This window comes from Apteryx rowi, unplaced genomic scaffold (genome assembly GCF_003343035.1).
Source record: "Apteryx rowi isolate R43461 unplaced genomic scaffold, aptRow1 scaffold_17, whole genome shotgun sequence".
NCBI lineage: Eukaryota > Metazoa > Chordata > Aves > Apterygiformes > Apterygidae > Apteryx > Apteryx rowi.
Genome location: NW_020447974.1, coordinates 3,970,022 through 3,994,697, shown reverse-complemented (window position 1 = coordinate 3,994,697; position 24,676 = coordinate 3,970,022). Strand labels below are relative to the sequence as shown.

The following is a 24,676-nucleotide window of genomic DNA, read 5'->3' as shown; positions in this document are numbered from 1 at the left end:
GCCCATGTTTCCCTTCTCTTTCACTCCAAACTGTTTGGTAACATCCGGTGCTATATAGAGAATAATAGTTCAATTACACATTTGCTGAAATATGTTGCTCTCTCTGGAGAGAAGGGGCCAGTTTTATGACCACAGCAATATTCATTGTTAGCGTACCATATTACTTATTTAAAGTAATTTTGCAATTGACCTTCTGCAGATTTTCCAGAGGTTATCACCATACTCCAAAGCCTTCAGTTCTTTCTGTTTATGGAGTCAGAAGAACAACAACTATCTTAGATGTGTTATTTATGTGTATTTTGACACCTTTATCGGTGGTCTGCCTGTTATATCCTCCACATAATATGCAAATTACATACATCTATTCAAACTGATAGTGTCACCCAGTGAAAACTACTCAAGTCACTTAATATGCAGATCACACATCAGCTTCAAGTTACACTTTAAAAATATATACATATATATGCACTGTTTCCATGGGGTGGAAAGGAGCTGAGAACCTTCCACTGGAAACTCCAGGTCCTTAATGTACAAACTGAAGCACAGCCCACAGCAGCGCTCCAGCTAATCTCAACTGCTGGATTAGAGCACTGATACCTACTGCACCTACCCTCCACAGATCTGTACCTTAAACATGTATTTTGGAGCCAAATTAAATGCCAGGAAACAAATGGCCAGCCTGTGCAACCTCTCACGCTCACACACAGTATATTCCAGTGTGGGAAACCCCGTAGACGCACTCTGGTGTTTCCATGTAGTCTTGGAGACCCATTCCACCTGGCAGTTCAACAGAAGCTGATCTGGAGTGGCTTTTAGTTAGGGAGGGGAGGTCCACACACGAAAAGCATTGCAATACCATCGTCAAATGAAGATCGGGCACAACCACAACCCGCGCATCCAGAAATGAACAAGGGCCATAAGAGTGCCAAAGGCTGCAAATTTCATCAACTGTGCTAACTGAGCATATGCATACTGAATATTTCCCCCACTGTGCATTTAAACTTGGCACCTTCAGCTCTACTAATCTTTCTAACACAAACTTTGCATACGCTTGTTGATGTATTGAAACCAATGGTTCAGACTCCTTTGCTTCAAAGGCGAAAATTATTTCCTTCTAAATTCTGAAAGCATTGCATCATGTTGCTTATCTAAATTCTTTTATAAATTCAAACATTAGCCCTGGCACAATCACAACATTCATGTTTAAGTCCCTGTTCACAGTCATAGCTTGTTCATTCTGTTATTTCAGTAATGTTGTCTCAGTAAAAACTGACTTAACTCCCTCATAGTTCTCCTTGAACAAAAGCTAACTATTAAAGTTTTATAATACAATTCTCTTGTATCATACAATCAAACCAAAGCCCCTTAGAGGTTGTTTTTGAACAAACATATTAACAACTACTGCTCTTAAGTCAATTATTTTTCCCTTTAAAATGAAGCCAGACTATCTCAAGTGATAGTTCTCTTTAAAATATTACAGAGATAATAAAAGAAATATTTGATTTAAAAATGAAACCCTGAGCAATTAAACACACTCCTCCAACACTGCATTAAAAACAAGCCCAAAGGCTTATCTGTTAACTCCATGCACACAATAAGGCTTGTTACTACGAAGACATAGGAGTGCTGGTGGCAAGACAAGCTGGTCCCAATTAGGTTTGTGGTAAACTGATAAACTTGCAAGAAGGGAAGGGCCCTCTAGAAAGTTACCTACAGATTAGTCAATGGATTGCATTTCTAGATGTGTCTTAAAGTCCAGAACTCCCCCTGCCCCCACCCCCACCAAGATATTCCCCCGATACAAACAGCGAGATGTTGCTGTGGAAGTAAATTCCTGAACACCATCCATGCTACAATGAAGCATTAAGCTAAATTTTATGACACACTTTAAATGACGAAGAGAAGACATACATGTCTTCTTGAAAGGTCTTTTTCAGGTTTATTGGAAGGTAAATAACTTTCTGAATATATGACTTTTCTTTAAACACCAGATTCTTCATCAGAAAGACAACGTTAAAATTTGCAGAGCAGTACAAAGACATTTGGCATTGAAAATATTACAAATCAAAAAGAAAAGAAAGAAACAAAGGGAGAACAGGTACTGTCTCCAATCTCCCATTAAGGACTCCAGACACACATCTGAAAAGCACCCGAGTAGATTGGAAACAACTCCTTCTTTAAAGGATATGGGTTCTCTTCAGTTATCAAAAACTTTACCTTGCTGGGGGGGATGTCAACCGGCACATTTGCTTTTAACTGACATCTAGTACCAAGCCAACAGTCTCATTAAAAATTCTGCCCAAAATATATATATGAAGCTTTTGAAGTATCAATGTCAGAAAAGTTAAAGACCTCTCAAATTCAGTGCTCCACCATTTAGCAACCACAGTGCTTTCAGTTTTATATTATCAATACATGATGAAGTTTATACTTTCTTATGATATAGTCCACAGAAAAATCTTAAAATAATAATGAAAATGAGAATAACAAATATCCAAAATCCACTTCTAATATCTGTATTTTTGCTTAATGAAGTATACTTCTCTAGAAGTCTTCACAGAGTAAATTTTATAAGGAGGTTTAACAAGTGTACTGTAATAAGGTAAGAGTAATATTAACTCTGCGTAGCACCACCCACCCCAGGATCTCACAGCACTTTAAAACACTTTACAAAAACACTCTCTAATTACACAGAGGAGATGCATATCAGCAAATCCTCCCCCTACCCTGAGCTCTACAGCAAGGCCAAGGCATGCCAATAGAGTTCACAGATCAATTGTCCGGTTTCAATTTGGAAAACTCAGCACTTTCCACATTACATACAATCCAACCCACAGATTTCTTCTGCATCAATGCATGAGATGGGCCTTGCTGGGTGCATGGTGAGAAACGTTTGGCACATCAGGCAGCATGACATGAGAAGAGCTGTCTTGGGCCACATGACATGCGATGGTTGCAGTACTAGGCTACAGAAGGAAATGCTTTTTAGTGAATCCTTGCTCAGAAGCAAACTGAGAGCAGCAGATCTTTGGCCCTTCCCCTGCTCAGGGATCCCAGTGCCAAATGCAAACTAAAGGATCTGCCAGAGCAGCCGGGCCAGGAGGCTCTGAAGGCCGGCTGCAGCCCTGCGCTAGCAGAGTGTGAGCTCCTGCTCCAGCTGCGGGGGAGCCCAAGGAAGAGCCAGTTGCAGTCTGCCCCCTTCGACATGCTGCAAGTTAAGCAGGACTGGCGAGGTGGGTATTGCATTGGGGCTCCCCCCTCATGCAGTGTCTGGCAGCAGTGGGGGCAAGCCTCACGCTGGCACAGACCTAGCTGTGCCAGTCAGCTTTGTGCTGTCCCCAGCAACATACAATTGCAAGCTGAAGGAAATAAAGAAACGCTGTGATTCATAGTCTGCGTGGTAGCATACTCTTAGCAAGCTTCATGGAAGCACTTGCATTTCACCCATTATACTATCACATATAAGATAACATGCAAATACTTTCACAAGTCTTAGAACCAAATAAGCCTGGCTCCCTACAGACTTGTGTCACAAGACTACGATCCCACATGGTTTCTCAGATAGGCAGGTCTTTCCCACAGGTGAGGGCACTTGTAGCATTTCTCTATTCTAACTGCCTATTTGCACATTATAGGCATATCTGCCTATTTTTAACATTTTGGGGACTGCCACTCCTGTCAGATTTGGATGAAATCAGTAAAAAGATTAAAAAGTTAGTAGGTGAAGACAGAGACCTATGCCTTCTTTACTTAAGAGATCAGACTAAAAAGGAGCTAAGAAGTAGCTCTTCATTTAGACCCTGCAAGTCACAGAATAGGGAAGGGGCACACAGTTAACTGCACTGTCCACTGAGCCACCCTTTACGAGTGTCCTGAGCATAATCTGAAAACATACAGGATACCTCAAAAATAATTCCTGTTTAGGCCACAGATAAAAATAGTCATAAAAGCTAGGCAGTTTTTAAAGCCATTCATTTTATGACTGGCAAACTCTTATCTCAATTCAGCCTTAATGGTGAAACACAGAGTATCCTCAAATGACCTTATCTCCAAAGTGAAGATTTCTAAGGCTGTGCAGAGGAGCTCTGCCCGTGTCAGGCGGATCCCTTTTCATCTGGAAGGCCGAATGCTGCACATGCCAGTTGGTTTGAGTCAGTTAACAAACAATAACAAATGTAAGTAAGTATTTCCAGTAAAAAGTTACAAATGTTACATTAACAATCCTGAGGATATATTAAAGCATTAAGAGTGGTAAAAGCTGTGTATTTTCATATGACTCTTTCCTTGGCAGAAGTGTTGAATAACAAAATCACTCCCCTTAACTAGTTATAGTTACATGAGGGCAGATGACTGGCAATATCTCTAAGACAAACAGGAGGCTTTTGCTTCCATGTTTCTGCATTAGCTTTCATCTTTTTTATTATTTTAGGCCAAAATACTGTCCAGAAAAGTAGATGTAATGGCTCATACATAGCACATGCCTGCCTGCCTGCCTGATAGTTCTGCATGAATGACCATCTATCAGCCTCTGTGCAGTGCTACGAAGGTCCCCTTCCATCTCAGAAACCCTGTTCAAAATTTGTCTCCAAAGCAAGAGCCAAGGCTATGAGACAAAACCACTGTCCGTGTTCCAGGGAGTTTGTCTCAGTAAAAGCATTTGAGCAGTTTTAATCACTCTCCACACAAAGTCAAGGAGAGCTGACTAACTGTTAAGACTTAAAGCCTCCCGGCTATTAACTGTCACTCTCCCAGCTCAAAGCTGGTGCTTAACTGTGCATTAATACAGACAAAAACAGGTTTGGAGATTCTCTGGATAAAAACACTGGGCTTAGGAGAAACTTAGTTCAAGCATACAATACATGCGGGCAGAAGATTTGAAGTCCACAGCTTATAACAGATACAGACTTTTCATGTCAGCAGCCAGATCCTTCAATTTTATTTATTTATTTATTTAAAGTCTAAAGCCCTGGAAATGGGTAGTGTCCCACTCTTCAGCATGAATCAGATTTCAGAGTCAAAATCAAGGTCAAACTGACCTATACTTGCTCCCCTGCTTTTCTGGGCTCCTCAGGGCACAACTTCATAATCACTTCACAAATCAAAGTGTCAGTGCAACAGACTGCAACATGCAAGCTACATAACATCTTTAGGCAAAGAGAAAGAAAACTATTTCATGATTTAAAAGGAGACTGGCTGAAGTCAGTGCAAGAATTCCCACAGTGAAATCCCAATACTTTTGAATGCAATAGTTTTGAACCAAATCTTTAAGCAGCAAACACAGGGCCAGACAAAAGGACTAGGATGGGCAAAAGGAGGGAGTAGATAGATACACCATAATATCGCACTTAACTGGGATTAAATTATGCACATTCTCAAGTGCCTTCCCCTTATTACTTACCTATTTTTTGTTTCTTGTGTGGCCTTTAAAGAGCAAACAGAGCATTTGCTTCATCAGTAACAGTGATCTTTAAACATGGTGGCCAGGAATTTACCAATCAGGAGGTTCAGAAGTTGAGTTTTGTTAACATTTGCTATTCTATACAAGCAATAAGAAAAAGTAAGTAATTGATACCTTCACTTGTCATACAAAAAACAAATGGCTTCAGGCAATTTTCACTTAAGAAAATATATCCTCTGGACAATACTTAAAACAGCAGGAACCATCTTAGTGTGAGCATATAAACCTATAAGGTTACAGTGCTATTGCCAAACCAACTTAAACAGTATCTGGATGCATATGCATTACTGTTCATTGGCAAAAATGGCTGCAAGTTTTCTTCATCACTGCACATCATCTAGGATATGTTGGGTTAACTGGAAGGAATTTTATTTTAAACTAAAAGGTTAATAATTATAAAGGGTGCTGAGAAAAATGGTGGTAATAAGAAAAAAAAATCTTAACAAGCAATGCATGAACACTTTAGCAAGTAATGCAGGCTAAAAACACCCCAAATCTGATATTTTTGTATATTATTAAATATATTATTTATTAAAATATATATTTGCACACACAAACTAGCCGAACTTTGAAGATGTAGTGATTTTGTCTGCTGTTATTAAACAACTTAAACATGCATGCATGACCAGCATGGTGTACATCTTCCACAGAACACAGCTCTGGCACGGGCAATTGTATCACAATCCTTTCTATAGAGTCCTCCCGTCTTACCATGAAACAAGTCCATTTCTTTCCTCTCTCAATACTTGTGCTGGGAGGCTACTTCAGAATCTCACTCACAAAACAGCTAGACACTCTCTAACTTCCACTGTAAGATTAATGTGAGGCCAGTTCCACTTATTGTTTTACCCATAGTGTCTTTAGATAATACTCCTTTCTGGGCTCTACTTCCCTGACGGACAGCAATCGCATCTCATCACAACCTTTCTTCAGCCAATATAAAGAAACCTGCTATAAAATAAGGTCTCCATTCCCTGGACCATGCTGATAAACTTTCTCTGCACCTGGTTTGTTCCAAATGCTGTTTTCTCTATTAGACCTTGCCAGCACTGGCAAGCGGAGATGAGTTCCACCTGGCCTTGTTTCCAGGTCACAAGCTCCAAGTTTTCAACAGAAATTTTCGCTGGTGGTCCCCGCAACGCACTTTGTTCTATTACTCCCATTTTCAAGGTCATCCAATTATTACTCTATTGTTCTGATACTCATCTGTGTTGATGGTTCCTCCCAACTTTATCTTATCGCAAAATGCAATCAGTCCAATCTTAATTTTTAAAGTCATTAATGAAAACATAAAGCAGCTGTAGTCCCAGAGAGACTCTGTATAACCTCCCTCTAGGCCAGTATTCCCTTTTCAGCACAGTTCGTTATTATCTTCCTCTCCAGTTCCTTACTCATCCTTCCAATTCGCATGCTAGACTCCATCTACCTAACGCCATTTGTAGCATGGCATTATATCAAATGGCTTTACAAAAGTCCAGATAAATGAGATCTTCTGTATTCCCCTTGTCTAGAAAAAGAATTCTTATCAAAGGAAGTTATGAAATGAATTGGGTTTGATCTTTTACATAAATCCATTTTCTTCAGTTTTCCATTTACCTTCATGTTATTAATTATTCCTTCCTCAAAAAGCATTCCAACGCCTTGTACACTTAATATCAGACAGACATGCTCAGAGTTTCCTGGCTCTTCCCTTCTATATATTTCAGTACTACATCAGCTATTCCCTAGTCATTTGGTACCACCCTTGTTTTGATAGATTTGTTAACAATTCCTATCAGGGCTATTATTTCATTTGCATTTCTTTCAGAGTTCTGTACAGAATTGTTATCAGATCTCCCTGAATTGACTGCTGTAAAGCTCTAAGAGTTTTGCCTTCCACTTGAATTACTACAATAAATAATAATCTTACCCTGATAAACTCCCGCTTACAGAACAGTACATGATTTACATGATTACTGTTTCACTTCAAAATATGTATTTTATTTTTTAATAAACAAGATAGTATTTTCACTTCAGAATAATAGTGTCTACATAGCAGGGTGCAATGAATACAAAGGAGCATAGATAAATTCTTCCCATCATTTTAGAGGCAAACTATTTAGATACAGAAACATTATATTCATATCATATCGCACAACCCATTTACCAAAGAAGCCATACAGGTAGTAGTGTATGGAAGAGTAAAATCCTTCTGTTCCTGGCACTAATGTTTCATACCCACAGTATAATTTGTTATAAAATCTTATAAAAAATGGTCTTTAATAGATAAGGTGTTGACAATAACCATAGGTTTCTTCTAGAAAGTCTACAGCTGTTATAACATGATTATTAAATTCCAGCCGAGAATCAAGCACATCCTTCATTTTCAGTCTGAAAGTACTTCTCCAACTAAGTCTACAGTATTTATATAAACTAATATCTACTCCATATGGTTTAACTTAATTCACATAATCTCTTACTGCACAGATAATAGGGACAAGCAAATTTGGTCTGCATTAGAAGCACAGGATCAAACCCCAAGCATGTAAAAGCTCATGGAAATAGCTATCTTAGCTTTAAAGTTGTCAGTCTTGTGCTTCCCCAGGCTATTCCCAGTTCCACTGGTCTTTTTGTTTTCATCTGATCCACTTCCTTCAGTTTTAATTTAACAGTTAACATAAGATATATTACTGCAAATATCACACAGGATTGTGGCGGTAACAGACACATTATTCCTTAAAATAATGTTTGGTTTACGCAGACACTGTTATTCTAAATATGCCTTATTTATAGTCTGAAAAAAGTTATTCTAGCAGAAAAACAACTACCTTAGAGTGGGATGACTTTCATTAGACTACCCGCGTGCTTGAACACTCACCTGTGACAACATGCAACCCTTTTGCTGGACAGGATAGCAGAAGCCTCAGGGAAGGGCCAAGAGCAGAGCAGAACAGTGGTAGCAGCAGCAAAGGCAAGGCAATATGCAAGAGATTCTCCTCTCCCTCAACAACCATTTTAAATCAGCTGCAGAAATAAGTGAAATACAAGACCATCTATGATCCTACCCTTACCTTTAATACTGACTGTCCTAATAGCATGTGAAGTTCAGAGCCAATTTCTGGTTGGTTCACGGATATTCAAACAAGAATCCTGTATAGCCAATGACTAATTACCAGTAAACGTATGGTCCATTTACAGCTAGAATAAATCTATGATGAAAGCAATAGATGTATCATATTAGTTTGTATACTCAACAGATGAGGCAGAGCTGGAAGGAAGCAGAGAACTGAGACGGCAACTGCAATAGGAGGTTGAAGAGGTACTAACAGGCTCAGCCGCTGGAGCCTGACTATTTCCTTAGAGCAATTCAAGAAGTACTGACAGTGAGACAGAAGCAGTAACCAGAGGCTTAGTTGTGCTACATGCGGGATGAGGGGGGGGTTGTTTGTTTTCCCCAAAACGATGGGTGGTACTAGGAGAAAAAACACCTATCACTGTAGAGAAGAAAAAATATACATACAGAAACTTCTCATTTAAACAGTAGAGAAAGACAAAACAGAGTAGCTGAGGAGGACTGGGTCTTGTGTGCGTCCTCAACCTCTTCAGGATTTTTTTTTTTTATCTTATACATTAATAGATTTAAATAGATGTGATGGATTACTTCTCTGACATTAAAGTCAGAAAAAAAAGTGGACCTGATGTAAGGCCTCAATTTTCAATCTGAAGAACCTTGGGCATACTGTAAATATTCTATAACCAGTCAATATACAGACAAGGGAAATGAACGCATGTTGCCTAACAATCCATGCAGACTATGAATCTCTCCAGAGCACTGCAAGATAAAAAGAATTATCATGACAGACACCAGAGAAAAGGAACCATAAAAAAAAAAAAAAAGTGGGAGAAATTAGCTGAAGAACAGGGAGAATTACACATTGTCTTCACACTCTGTGACAGAAGGTGCTCAGTCCCTCTCACAAAAATGTTCTTTCAAAGTATGTTGCTTAGTTAAGTTGCACCTAGAATTAGATTTTTTTACTATTATTTTGCAAACCACAACAGCACAGTAGATGTCAATGAGGATTTTACTGGCTATCCCCAAACTCACATAGGGCATAGGACAGGCATGGGGTAACTTGGGCTGCACACAACAAAGGGGTAAAGGGGAGACAGTCATACAGTCCTTTGCAAGATAATGAGCATTTTTTCTATTTTCCTACATACAACAACTAGATATTCTTGTTAGTATTACCATGAAATGAATAAGCTATACTGTTCTTGTTTTGATACTGGTCTCTTAAGCTGCAGTTGCGTTATATGTACACATATACACACAAGTTTATTATATAGTTTTCTGTTGCAATCCCCACCACTTAAAAAGCATTAGTGACACCACCATGCAGAGAAATCAGCTTTCACCTTGTCAGCTGCAGTCATTTCAAATCTGGCCTTCCTATCACCAAATCTAAACTGCTACCAAAGCACAGCTGCAAAAGTCATCTCTCCTCCCGCTTTAGGTCCATCTCCTCCTAGATCGCACTGGTCTCCTGCCAAGTCATATTCAAGTACCCTGTCTTCACCTACGAGATCTGGCCTAGTAATAAATAACGTAGAAATAACCACAATGTGCTGAGGAGTTACCAAGCAAGCCTTATTTAAAGAAAAAACAGAGGCATAAAACCTTACAATCTACCTCTCTCGATTCTGGCCCTGAGAAACTTCACACGCTACGCCGTCCTCCACAGCACGCTCCCTTGCCTCAGTCCTGTGACTTACAAATCGGCAGTGCAGCCTCAGGGACTCCCTCCTGCTCCAGCATCCTACAGGCAAGATGCAGATCGGGGGGAGAGAAGACCATAGCACTGCAAAACAGAAAGGGATCATGTGCAGGACAGCAGAGCCCCACGCTCAGAGGCTTCAGGAAGCTCTCCCTGGCTGCAGCCTTGCACCATAGCGTGGCCCCAGTCACACAAGTCGATTTGCCCGTTGCATGGCTGGACGCATAGGCTAGATCCGTTCACAGGCTACAACACAAAATAGATGCAACCCCCACCTCATACTGGGACACGGAGGCAACGCACAGGTAGCAGGACTTGCACGTGTCCTGCCTGACTAGCGAAGCTGCAGGGCTGCAAACACGCAGCTACCACCCTCCGGCTTATTTGTTTTGAGCTAGCATTAGCCGCACTCAGACTTGTGTAAGCAGGTGGCTCTCCACAGAGCCCTAACTGCAGCTTTGCCGGGCTCGTCTAGCAACACATTTAATTACAGTTTGGAGATTAGAGAGTCCAAAGAATAACTAAACCCTAAATAGAACAAAACAGGCCTTCAGAGACATAAATCTTGTGCTGTATGGAACCATACTTGCAAGTCCAGGTTCCCGAATGGTTTATGATTCTGTAAAATCTTCACTGTGAGAGACTGCATATATTTAAAATTCGAAAAGGTAGCAGCTTAAGTTGTTTCTAGTCAGCTCATAAAAATCTGTCTTGAGCACTTTTTTCCTTTTTTTAAAAAAAAAAGGCAAGAAAAAAGAAAAAGGGAATCCAGACATTCTAAGCTCAGTGAAAAGATAAGATTCTGGATATAAGATGAATATGACTTCACCCTGTATTTTGTAAAGCTTCAAAACAATACTAGATGAAAGTTTATACATAAGCATAAGGGATCTGCCAAAATGAAAGTGAAAACCCAGCAAATTATATTTCAGACACCTTGACATATTATATACCACGCATGCTGTCAGCTTCACTGTCCTTTCCTTTGCTGTAGGCCGAACACTTGAATACCAATCTTATTAAACTACAGCTCTGAATTTATCCACTATATATAACATTCCAGATGTCGTACCAGCTGGGAACAGGCCCTTAGGCCATCTTTGGTTGATCTCTTAGTCGCTTTCCAGCTTTTGCCAGGCATTCATCCAAAAATATGAAGGAAAGTGCTAAAAACAGATGTCAGAGTTAATGGTTTTTCTCTTCATGGTAGGAAATACAGAAAACTTGCACCCTACACCTATTCTATGAAATATGAATGTTGTCAACAAAACGTAAGTTCATTTTAAATTAAATCACAACGTAGCAAAGTTAATTCGTATCTATTTTTCTGAGAACCAGCCAGCCTCCATCAGTTTGTTCTTTGAAAATATTACACAGTCATTTGGATTTTTTCATTAAGCTGGAAAATCTTTTGATGTCCTCAGTGTGCAAAAATGGTTAAGTCCCTCATTTAAGAAAAAAAGTAATGCTTAAAATGTAAACTAGACTGACCACAATTCATGATAAGCTTTACGACAATGCTGGCTTAATGGGAGTTATTAAACCAGTACACTTCTGAGCTGTAAGAAAAGACGACCTGTTGGCCCCATCATATTACACAAATGATTTCGGCTTCCCCTCACTGAAATATGAATGGGAGACATTTGGGTCTTCGCAAGAGGTCCCCTCTCTTTGGGGTCTTATGAGAGTGCAAACTTGGAATTTCGAAGAGCAGGAGTGGAAACTAGGCCCTGATCCTGCCAACACTTCTGCACATGTGTATCTTTACTTATGTGGATAGTTCACTGACGTAAAAGGGAGTCCTCACATGAATTAAGTTATGCACACGCATAAGTGTTTGGGCCTCAGACTGTAAGGTCTGTGGGAGAGAGGTCATCTGCACTGGCTGCTCCAGACAGCGGTCCAAGTGTCCTGTCCGCACTCACCAAAACACAGACAAACATATGGAGAACGTATTTGCAGAAAGATTTCATGGTGCTGCTAGCAAAGCCTCTGTGCAGTGTGCAGGGCCTTGGTCTGTCATACAGCAAAGTCTGGAGCATTACTTCAATTACAATTGCATCTGAGGAGGATGAGCAACCATTCTGAAACTCTGAAGACCCCCATTTTTTAAAAATGAATTTTGGGCAATAGTCTTCATTAAAAAGAAGTTGCTTAACTAGATAGAAAAAGGAAGGCCACTGCTAAGAAATACTTTCACTCACTGTCCTTTTTTTTGCCTCACATCCATTAGAGTGCAAAGCTGAAAGTATGAGAAAAACAGACTGTACTATAGCCTCAATACTGCAACAGCAGGAGAAGAATGAACATTAACTGGCAAGTTCATGGCAAAGTACAAAAATAGCTGCAGGAAGAACAAAACCTATTTTTCAAGGGAGATAATAAAAAGAGCAGGGCAAGCTTAAAACTTAGGCCTTGTAGCTAAATAAGCCATATATTTAAGAGACAATTTTGATTCACATATTAGAACACAGTATTACCCCAATGCAAGTAGCAACCACCGAAGTCAGCACTCTAAGGTGGTAAAATTTCATGGTTTATTGTATATTTGAACATATTTCGCATCGTAGCAAATTAGTAACGGGAAAAAAGCATTCAAGCCAATACGTTGTACTTGTTGCCAGTAAGATTAATGCACTGTATATAATTTAAATTCATTTTTGCAAGCAGTTGAAGGGAGGTATTTTGATGTGATGTGTTGATTTTTACGAGACATTACCAGATCCATCTGAAAGAGCATGGCTTGTTTCTCCAGATTTGCATGACTTGGAACTATTAAGTTTAGACAAAGGAAGGCTATTGACCTATATGCTAATAAATTTAGCAAACTGCATATTTTTAGCAAATGTGGGCTATAAGAGTGGAGTAAACTACATTTTGTCAGTATTTTGTGATGTGATGTTGAGTACAACAATTAATGGAACAGCAGATCACAGATATTTTCAAAGCAAAATTCAGTTCAGGATTCCTGGTGTGTTGATTGCATTTCCTCACATAATCACAGTCAGAAAATTCAGTGATCTTCACTGCATCTGCTAGCCGTTGGTGCAAATCAACAAGATATTACTATGGAGTACATCTTTCCCACACCTTTTTAACACCAGATTTGAAATCAGCCACTGAAGGTGTCTCTCTCTGCAGAGTACTGTGGCTGCAATGATGTTTGTGTTCTATAGTGTTTGTTCAATTCTGCCGTAATTCTAGCCTAACATTCTACAGTATTTCTTTCTGGGCACATGATTTTGATACGCCTGAAATCAATGACAGGTTTCCTTTTCCTTAAAAAGAAAAAAAAAGGCCTAATCCAAAGTCTATTGACATTACTAGGATTTTTGGATCAAAGCCTAAATAATCAGGTAAGGGAGAACATATCGTCTTGTATTTACAACTGCAACCATCTCCCAAGGGTTATTTTAAAAACTACAAAAACACCTTATTTCATACACTGGCATATTACCGCTAACTTGTCTTACCCATGTGCAAATATTCTAGGCTGCCCCGAACCTGCAAACCAGCTAAAGTGGCTCAAAAAAAAAAAAAAAAAAAAAAAGCTTTTTTTCCTAAGCAACATAAAACTGGTACACGGAGCAAAGCTTATAACACCAAAGTGCTAAAATACTTTCTCTTATATCATGACAGGACGAACATGAAAAATTCAATGTTACTAGCAATAATATCTTTATAAAGCTAAATTCCACATTCTCAAGTAGCAAGAGGTCAAGTCTAATAAATACTCTAGGACTATTAATAAAGTTCAGAATGTTTCTATCTTCAGAGGTCTGTGGCTGCTGCCTCTCTAGACAAGGAATCAGCTTAACAGCTGCCTGTCTATGGGAAAAGGGGGGGCAGGGAGAAGGAGCATTTGATTTTCCACTTTCCAGAAAACTTTGGACTTACAATTCATATCAAGTACATTAATGTGCTGAAGACCAGTGTTAGCAGAGCATTACCCTTTACCAAACAGTGCGTTAAGCACCCACGCAAAGCACTGAATATCTTCAGCCATTGCCTCAAGCTGCACACAAGCAAAGGTTTAACTTCTGAACAGAAATTTAGACATGCAAAAAGATCCACTGACACCCACAGAACATCCTGCATCCTGAAAGCTGCACCCAAGCTTAAGTGCTTTGGTGGGGGTAATGATTTAAAGGCATTAGCAGATAAGCAATACTTCTTAGGAGACGGCCCAAATAAAAAAGCAAGTAACTTCTGACATAAAACAGAGGAAGAAGGAAAAAACAGAACAAAACAAAAAAAACACACAAAACCCCCCCACCGAGCTTTCATAACATGAAGTAACATGAATTGTTGCCCATATTAAACTTTTCAGCCTTAATACAAAATACCCTCCCACTTTAGTGCCTGAAAGCCACAGCCATCCTCTGCATCCTTAAATCAAGGGCTGATAAGCCTCCAAGACAAGGCTCAGCAGCGGAGGCGATGGGAAGCTACGCACAACCCAACACTTGCAACACGCACGCTACATCGGGCTATTTGATGGGGCTTGTAGCTACCTCTCTCCCCCTCTCCAAAACCTGCATCTCCTCTTCTTTATCCTAAACCCATTTTGTAAATATTTTCTTTCACAGAGTCTCATTCTGCTCTTGACCCCAACGCTCAGTCATTCTTGCCCATCCGGCAATCTGCCTTGCCGATTAGTTCTGCTTTCTGTAGCAAAAACAGTGAATAACGGCACTTTCCTTGGCTCAGAGTTGTTTGACCTTCTCCCTTTTCAGTCATCACCCCAGCAGTCTCTGAACGTACCAAGAGCGTATTCCCCCTTGCAAACAGAGACAGCTGCTCATGAAGGAGCGTAAAAACGCAGCATCCAGTCACTAAAGAAAAAACATCGCCTGCCCTTCCAGGCCATGCTGCAGCCAGATCACTTGATTACATGACAAACACACTTTTACTGAGTAAGACCATGGAAATTGTAATTGCTGAAAGCTGGGAATTAGAGACAGTCCCCTTATTTTGCCATTATATCAACACCACATTATTAATGTATGTTGCAAAGCCCAGTAAAGTTTGTTTCACATTATGACCATTAAAATGCTTCAGATCATACAGCATCACAACCTGCAACACTTTCTAAACTCTGAAAACAGTAACTACAGTTGTCAATGATCCTCTCAAGAACCTGTGTTTACTGTTTTTGCTATTACTGCCAAAATTAATAATTAACATATGTAATTTTCTTCCTTGCGATGGAATAGCTTTTGAAGTCTCAGTCAGTGGAAATAAATCAGGTTTACTGGCAATGCTGACAATTATTATTAGATAGTGTGAAGTGAAGTAACCGTTTGAAGTGGTGAAGACATTGTTCTTTAGTTGTCCCAAGGCTTGTTCGTTACACCAAGTGCAAGTGCCATTTTAACTATTTCTAGAAACAAAGCCAAGACGTGCAGATTTTTAAAAAAGGCTTTTCCCTGCACCTTCCCCATTTGTAGCATATAAACTGGAAGACATTTGTGTAGTTTTAAGTATTTACCTCCACCAAGAAGGTCACTGTGACATCTCATGTAAATCTGTTCTCCATGCTGGAGAGGCCTGAAAGGACGACTAAAGGACGTGAGGGATATTACCCACAAGCTCTGCAGGGGCACGGACCATGTAAATTCCATTTAAATTACCCACTGCCTCGCAAAACAATAAAATGATATCAGAAACACCTTTCGCAGAATGATTAATTTTTATCAAGCCAGTATTTTACTCAGTATTATTTCAGAGCCAATATAAACTGAAGCATTTTTATTTTTCCACTAATGCTTTCCACGTTTAACATGCTGCTAACAGCAAGAAGCTGCTATAAATTCTCATGGGTCTTTAAATGTTATCTGTAGCAGGAGCAAAGAAGCAAAAAAAAATCCAACTCGCTCATTCTGAAAAAACTCAGCAGTGCAAAAGTTTTCTGATTTGTGCAAACTTTGCAAAGCTGCTGAACAGCTTGAGAAGTTTGCCTCTACTACTGAAGAATTAAATACAATCTGCTCTAGCTATGATTGAGACCAGTGAAAAGATGTTGTTCTAAATGTTTTGGCATCACTTAAATAGACTGTGTGAACAAATTGATTAATTCACCAACAGGGCTTTATCAGTCTAAAACGTCCTCTCTTCTGCACAGAATCCGAAGAATGGCTTTCCCGTCCCAGCTCCAAACATCACGTTTCCCTACGGCACTTGAATCGTATCTTTGATTTAAAAGCACTTCTCTACTATATCTCAATGAACGCTCATTGATAGATGATAGCAGTGGTGCGTCAGAGCAGTTTAGGCATGGGATCATTTCTGCTACCTCCAGACCTTTCAGAGTCTTAATTTAGAAGGCTGAAGTTAAGCCTTTATCAATGTCAAAATTCTTGGATAAGTACATGTGCCAGCTGCTGGGGTGCACTGGGAGCATGAGGAGGTCAGTGGTAAATTCCCCTCATACTGTATCAGTCTCTCACTATTTAATCATTGTTCTCCAGTAAAGAAGGGAAGTCAAATGACAGTCTAGACAGTATATTGTTAATTCATTTCATCAGGTGTTTTGTTACTAGTTCAATGTGGCAGAAGCAAGTTACAGATTTTACAGTAGAATATTTGTCCAAGTACAGAGTCTTCCAGCTGCTCTGAGAAAACAAAAACACACCTGTATCACAAGGAATTGAGAAAATTTATTTTGGGAAATTGTAAAATCGAGAACTTCGGAACATGAAAAATGGAACAAAATGAGTGAAAAAAATTCCGGTCCATTATGAAAAACACGCATGGCAGAGACCATAAAAATAAGGCACTTAATTTTATTAAGTTTGTTGTTTTGAGATAGACCAGTCTTTTGAACTTAATAAAGATACAAATGTGCCCCCAAAAACTTGTTCAAGAAAAAGAAGAAATCAAACCAAGTAGATCAGAAAGTATTGTGTTTTAACAATTAAGCTGCATTTTCTCTTTTTAGAAAAAATATTCCCAATTCATTTATTACATCAGTCCCTGCAAATAAACATTTCCTCCAATGGGAATCCCCTTTCTACCTAAGTCAATGGTCCCAGTCACATGCTGGGTCCAAGCTGCTCTTAACATCACTCCAAGCAGGGGCATAAAGCAGAGCTTTATGAATCTCTGTATAGCCTTTTATCGCCATTTAAAGCAGCCCCCGTATTTGTCTAGCACCTAGGGGACCAGGGTCCTTGCCCATTCTCCTGTCATTTCTGTGAAGCACTTACAAAAGGTTAATACAGAGGCTGGGTTTGCTACCTGGGAGCCCTCTGCCAGCTGGTGAAGCCAGTATTATCATAGCCACAGCAGGACTAAGGATCCAGGCTGAGGAGTTTTTCCACAGAATTCAGCAGGAACAGGATTATAGCCATATGTACCAGTCATAGCAGGTATTTAATCAAACTTCAAATAATATGAAATGTGTTTTCTGTGCAAATTCTATTATTACAGATTCCCTGTGAAGGCACTTACCCTCCAAATAGCATGAGGCCAAGCCTACGGGCTTCAGCAAACAGGTTTACATAGAGACCTTTGGCAGAGTGGGGACTAAAGCAGTAATACAAACAAAACAAGAAAGCCTGCAGTTCTAGCTTACAAAGGGAAAAAAGCCTCTTTGTACTTCATGTAGCAATTCCAATATTTTCTGTCAAAAACAAAACCGTGAGCTTAAAAAGTTAGTCAGTGCTTAAAAACGTGCCAGTTCCCCATTCGCTTTGCCCATATACAAACATGTCAGAACAGCTTTCAGTTCACTAAGCAATCCATCTCGCACAGAACGCGCCACTGATTTAATTGCTTGTTCATAGGCTAGCCACGCACTTCCAGCGAGCGGCTAGCCTAAACACAAGTAACCAAGACTTTTGAATAGGACCGTACCTATTGATTTATACAGTATCAGTTTGTGAAAGTAGTTTTGCCTGAAATCGTAAGTGGTTTTCATTTGTTCTTAATCCCTGCCTCCCTTCCCTCCCTCTCCAAACCAGAAACACATTTCACTCGATTAAGGAGCTAATTTCCTTATCCAAATCAGTCGCATTAAAAATAATAATAATAATAATAATAATCTTAAAGTCATCGAAAGTAAACCCCCCACAAAAAAGTGTAAAAAGATAGAAAAAAATATTAGGGAGCATTTAACACCACCTTCAGTTAAATTTCCATTAAAATGCCAAATCATGCATTTCATCTTCACAGAGTCTTACAAACATACGTCTTTAAACTCCCTTTGAACATAGTTTAAAACCTCATATTAACTTCTGCAGGATTAGTAGGGAGTAGCAGTATCCTGATCCTACAATTTGTTACTCACACAAGTAGTGCCAGCTAAGACATCAGAGCTACTTGCAGTATTAAAGTCAGGGAATTGGTGCCAACCGTTCAGTTATTCTAACTGCTGTCTAGGACAACAAGATCAGTCCCTCACTCAACTAAAGAGGAATATTTCTAACTTAATATTGACATTCAGGTAGCCAAGTATCAGGAGACAGACCTTAGGTGCTTGGACAAAATTAGTTCTGCTGGCTCACTCACAGGAGAGGCACCCAAAATCACTGGAAGTGTTTGCTGGTGGGAGTTTTGCGGCATAGAAAAGCCCCTGAACTAGATGTCCATTTGAGAAGAGCTTGCTTCATTTCAAAAAAAGCTTTTGAATGAAGAGCTACAGATTGGGATTCAAGATGTTAGTATTTAATAGTTCAGAAGGCTTCTTCAGAATATCAACAAAAATGTTATGTCACGGCATAACACAAGTTTCTGGCTCCTTCTCAGAAGGATAATGTTGGGGCTTTATGTACTTGAGCAGCAGGCTTGCAGCTAACTACTCCCCTTCCTCCTTTCCCAGGACTGGAACTTGTCTTCACTGATGTGTTAACTTGAAATAAGTCAAGTTTGGGCCCCTGTATGACTCATCTCCAAGCCCAAAAATTTCTAGCTCCATTTCACTAGCATTTTACACGCAAACGAACTGGCCCACGTGAGATGGAATAAGGGGCAGAGCCAGCGAGCAGACGCTGGGGAGCTGCTGCTACTCACAACCAGGCCAGGGCTCGCATACAGCTCTGCCAGCAGCTCCATGAGGACCAGCAGCAGCAGCAGGTGGAGTGGGATARGCAGGTGGGAGAAATGGCTGGAAAAAGGGGAACACCACCTCCTCTGTCAGCACAGCAGAATCCATGAGGTGACTTCTGTCCACAGTTTACTTTACACAATATGCAATACTTGCACAATAACACAAATACAGATTGCTGGCTGACTGCAAATAAGTGAAATATAGATTGCTGTTAACAGTTTATTTATGAATTACTGCAAGCAATGTAATATAGGTAGTTTGGAATTATATTTGAATAGTGCATTGACATTGTCAAGCCCATGGTTTCATTGGAAAGAATATGAGTGTAAATAACATGTATATGATCCTGAAGAATATAAGCCCAGATTTCCTCAAGCCATTTGATTAACTGCAACCAACACGATTGCTAGACACAACCACAACAAYGAAAATACAGAACAAGCCTACTGAAATTTCTTTTATTTTTCAGTACAAATAAGACCTATCCCAGCACTTCCTGGGTCACTAGTCAATGCAATATCTTGCATTCTTACAAGAATCTTACTCTTAACATGCATATAGGGATATAACAGCTTTGAAAAAATCTTTTCTGGCCATCTCTACATTCATTCTTGAAGTCCTCCTTTTTAACCTTTTAAATAGCATCCTTCCCACTTTACCCCCCAAGTGGAAACCAAGCCACAATATTTCTCCTTGTGGAGAACGACGCATATAACAGAATATTTACTCTCTCAAGTTTGGCCTGCATTTTATGGCAGATTTGTTTTTTGGCAAATCCAGAGGAAGGCTAAATATTAAAAGAACTGCACCAGCCTGTGTATTACAACTTGCACATCTAGTTGGAAGCAGACTCATTGGCTTCCACCTCACCTAGCATATCTAAACACTCAAATTTGAAAGTGCAGATTTTCATTATTTTAATTGCTTGCTGGGTGGTTTTTCAAGATGCCAGATTTTACCACTCTTCCTGACTGCATTTTTTTAAAAAATTTATTTAGAAACACTACATTTCTTTGCCAAGATTGGACCATTTAGAGCTATATGTCTAATTCCAAAATCAGGGCTTTTTTATTAGGAGTTTAAATTGGTAAACGTCATAAAACATAGAAGGAGCACAGTCAGCTAGAAAGCTAACTAGTCAAGCAAGCATTTTCTCTTAACAAAAGAAGATATCCTCTTTTTTTGTTCCCTCCCTGTCGTCGTTCCCCCCCCCCCCCAAGAGCTGTCTCCTTCAGCCAGCCAATCAAAGCGGAAAGGTACTTCAAACATATCCTGCCCAACCAAGTTCTCACCGAGGTCCTTGTTGGTGGTCCGTCATATGGAATGGTTTTAATACTTGGAAGCAATACCTTAAGTGTCAGAAAACAAGAACATTTTATTTCTGCAAGAAAGCTTTCCAGTACTACTAGTATTCTGGGGGAAAAAAAAAGAAAGCCTTGTAGTAGATTAAAAGGTGAAAAGCCAAAAAACAAAACAAAACACAAAAAGAAAACCAGGAAAGTAAACTATTCCTTATGGCAACGTTCAACTCGTATCTCAAAGTAGAGGGCAGGGGTATTTATTTATATATTTACTAAGAAACTCATTCAGAACGACGGCAGAGGGGCAGTTTTTTCAGTCTTGAATTTCTAATGGCAAATGAAGTCTTTGGCTACACATCAAAATCTATTTGGTACTAAGTTAGATTTAAATTACATTGACTCGATAGAACTTTAGAAATGCAGTATGCAATGCACTGATGCAASACATCGCTTGCTGAACAATGCAGGAGCTATGACAAAATGCTGTACGTACACCTTTCTTTGGGGGGAGCCCTCAAGAGTATTTGCTTTGAATTACCGGGTATTTTTCCCCTGAAAATAAAGGAATAAACGTGCCAAACTATTTTATGCACCATTTCTATCCAGAAGTCACAAAAATACCTCAATGGATAAAGGTGGCAGTATCTAATCAGGCTCTATAAGGTATTTTCTGAATTTAGAAGCTATCTAGCCAAAGAATTTCATCTGCATATAATTCCTCAGTACACACATAGCAACTGAATATGCAAAGGGGTTAGTGCAATCCTATACAAAAAATGAGAGCACAGTCCTGCCAGATTAAACCAGAACAAAATGTACCATCTTACATGTACAACATGAATCCATATGCAATTCTGTTGGGCTAGGACAGAGTACAGTGTGTTCCTGTTAATATTTACTTGTCTTCCATTTCAAACTGTAAGCTTGTCTTTTCAGATAGCAAATACTTTTGAATATTTAAGTAACAGCTAGTTCTATTTTACTGAGATTACTTACTAACAAAGGAATGAATGATCCTGATTAAACTGGCTCCCTGCTTGAAAAATATCACACAGAACAGCCAAAGAAAACCCCTTTGAAACATTCTTGTGTTTGGRGGATGTAAGGAAACTAATCTTGGATCATGACGATGATGATGATGCTATACAAAAATAACACCCACTATCCCATCAAACTAGAGATTTTTTTTGGTCTGGGGGTGATGAATGGTGCTAAAGGGGAAGGGGTCACTGGGGAACATACAGAAGGATCGTCTTTCCTGCGAGGGTCTTGGCCTCCTGTTGGCTAGCTGAACAGATGTAGGCCATGACCAACCCTCTTCTCCCACCTCTGCCTCAGTCTCAGGAGCCTCTCGTTCTGTTTATTTATTTGCTTCCCTCCATGTATACAAATTGCAGTATGATTTTCTCAACAGATTGGGTTAGACTGATCTCCTGTCTTGGAGATCAAGAAAACTATTTGTGGGGGCCAAGTACACAAGATTATTTCATTTTTCCAACTTCCTTTTCAACTAAATTTATTTAACTTAGAATCTGCAGGAATTAACCCCAGGACTCTGTAGGAACGACCAAGAGCGAAAGCGCCTAGTCTGGCGTCCAGGGAAAGAGAAGACATGAAGTCTCCACCAGCCAGGACCCCTTCGCAGGGAGGGTGGCAAGTGAATTACTGAAATTAAAGTGGATCAAGGTGTACAAGGAGAAGCTACTCCACGTTTTGGATTATGCAGCAACCTTTCTGTGCTGCTTCTATTTAAATGTTGAATACAGTATGTAATTAAAATAAAGTGGTCATGCAATTTGCATCCATTCCTCTCTTTATTCACCTGCATATCCTGATCACAGCTGACTGCTACACYTGATCCCTTCCTAAACATTAAGGGTGATTACAAGATACTCTGTACCATAACTGGTACTTATTTCATAAATGTAAGGGGAGTTTTAAAATGCATTTGTCAGTAACACAGCTGACAGTCTAGTCAACATAATCATGGAGCAAATTACATAGCTGGTGTAAATTAGCATTCATGCTTACATATATACACCAGTATACAAAATTCAAGGAGCTCGCTGGTGAAGGAGTTTCATCCTCCACTTTAAGACATCCTTCTGTTCATAGGAGGAATGTAATATGAAAGAGTAAAATGAAATACAGGAAAAGAGAAAATTCAAGAGTTCTGGCTCAGCTTGGACACGTGACAAATTCTAGAGTTCTGTATGAACATATCAACAAAAGCATGAGTAAATTGAAACTGTACATTATTATAATTCTATGATTAATGTCCTAGACAATTAAGAAGAATTTTCCAATTTATTGAAGAATTCTTGGTTTACTCCCAGTAAGGTAACTAGAGATATATACCAATTCCTATCTGCATTCAAAACATTTATATGTTTTTAATAAATAACTCCTATAGGACCGAATTTCCTTTCAAGAGAAATCATCATTAACACATTCGCCTTTATTTTCAACTTTGATGATTTTAGTTCCRGTTCCAAAAGTTTAGTTTGAGTTCCAAAAATTAAAACTTACTTTCATACTACTCATTCTAAATATCTGGGAAGAGCAAGCTTCAAAGCTGAATCACTACTGTGAAAGAACAAAAGTTGACTGTATCCAGGATCTGATTCAGATCCCAATGAAATTAATGGATGTCTTTCCATCAGCTGCAATTGGGCTTAGAACAGGCTTTGTATAGAGTTATGGCAGTATTTTTGAGGAGTTTTAGGGGGTTTTGCTTTGCTTTCAATCAGCTATGCTATTCACACACTACAGACAATCTGTTCAAAGACTCAAACTGTCCCTCAGTTATATATGATTTATTGTTTTCTCCTCTAAAAACTGCTCCATTTAATGGAAACACACTTTTGATCAAAAGTGTATAACCTTTATAACGTTTTTCTATGACTGTCATTAAAAATGCAGCCTGAGTTGCAGCTGCATTTTACTGTTCTGTATGTTATTGCTTTCCCAGGTGTTTAGTCCAGGGGACATCTTATCTGAGCACCTTTTCTACAGACGAGCTAAGAGCCTCTAGGGTAACAAAAGTAAGAATTATCATAAACATTTCAACTGTATTCAAACAAATAATTTCTAGCTCAGCATGCTTTCTAATCTCTCTCTTTCTCTCTCTGTTGTCTTCTTAAATAGATCCTCAGTCAAAAATTTTGATTTTTTTTATTTTTTAAAGAGTGGCTGATGAGCAAAATGTTTTTCCTCATAGTAGCTACTGCAAGGAGACCATCCTTTGAAATAAAGCTGCCAATCACTTGAGAGAACCGTACCTTGTGACTAGAGGGCAAGATTTGCTCTTCTCCCACTTTTATGTGGATTGTTTCCTAACAATTTCCCCCCTTTTACACTAAGAAATGTACTGTAAGTGTCTATGAATGTAATTCAGACAGTTTTGATGTGGAGTTCAGCTGGCTTCTGGAACACATTGTGTTATGAGTAAATTTCCACAGCATGCCACACATTTCCTAGATTACTTCAGATCTTTTGCCAAGATTAACAACATTTCTTTCATGTTGCTTTCTTTACATTTATATCTATATTCCATGTTTAACATAATGTTTCTATGGGTCTGRAGAAAACATTACAGATATTTAACTTTAAAATACATTATTTGTTGCTTTCTAAACACTCTGCTTCATCCATTATTACAGTTCAAGTCTGTTTCTTTGTAATTCACTCAACCTTCCTTCTGAACTCTTCATGCATTAATGAAGTTTGCTAAACTTCTCACAAGCTGGAAAATACCAGAGATCTGCCTTAATATTAATTTGTAATCCCTGAAATAAAACTATTTAGAATAGTACAAACAATTCACAGAAAGGATAACAATCTCAATTTAATTCTACACGTTGTACAGTATTAACTATAAAAACCTATTAACATATCATTAAAACACTGGGTTTTTTTCATCTCTATTACATCCTATTAAGATTTTCCATAGATGGTTTTGTTCTATTATTTCTACAATTAAACACTTTTTTTTACATAACGTGTGATCATTCAGCTTGCTGTGTTTTYGGTGTACCTTCAAAAGATAACAAGCAATTTGTTTCTTACTTTGTTTCACAGGACTGTTCTATATCTCAGAGTTGCATGAATG

The 24,676-nt window shown here is 39.0% G+C and overlaps 1 protein-coding gene across 1 annotated transcript in view; it reads right to left on the bottom strand.

Annotated features, from left to right (window-relative positions):
- ADAMTSL3 (ADAMTS like 3) overlaps window positions 1-24,676 on the bottom strand; it is a 195,590-nt gene that overhangs the window by 139,271 nt on the left and 31,643 nt on the right. The gene's annotated exons all lie outside the window — the stretch shown is intronic.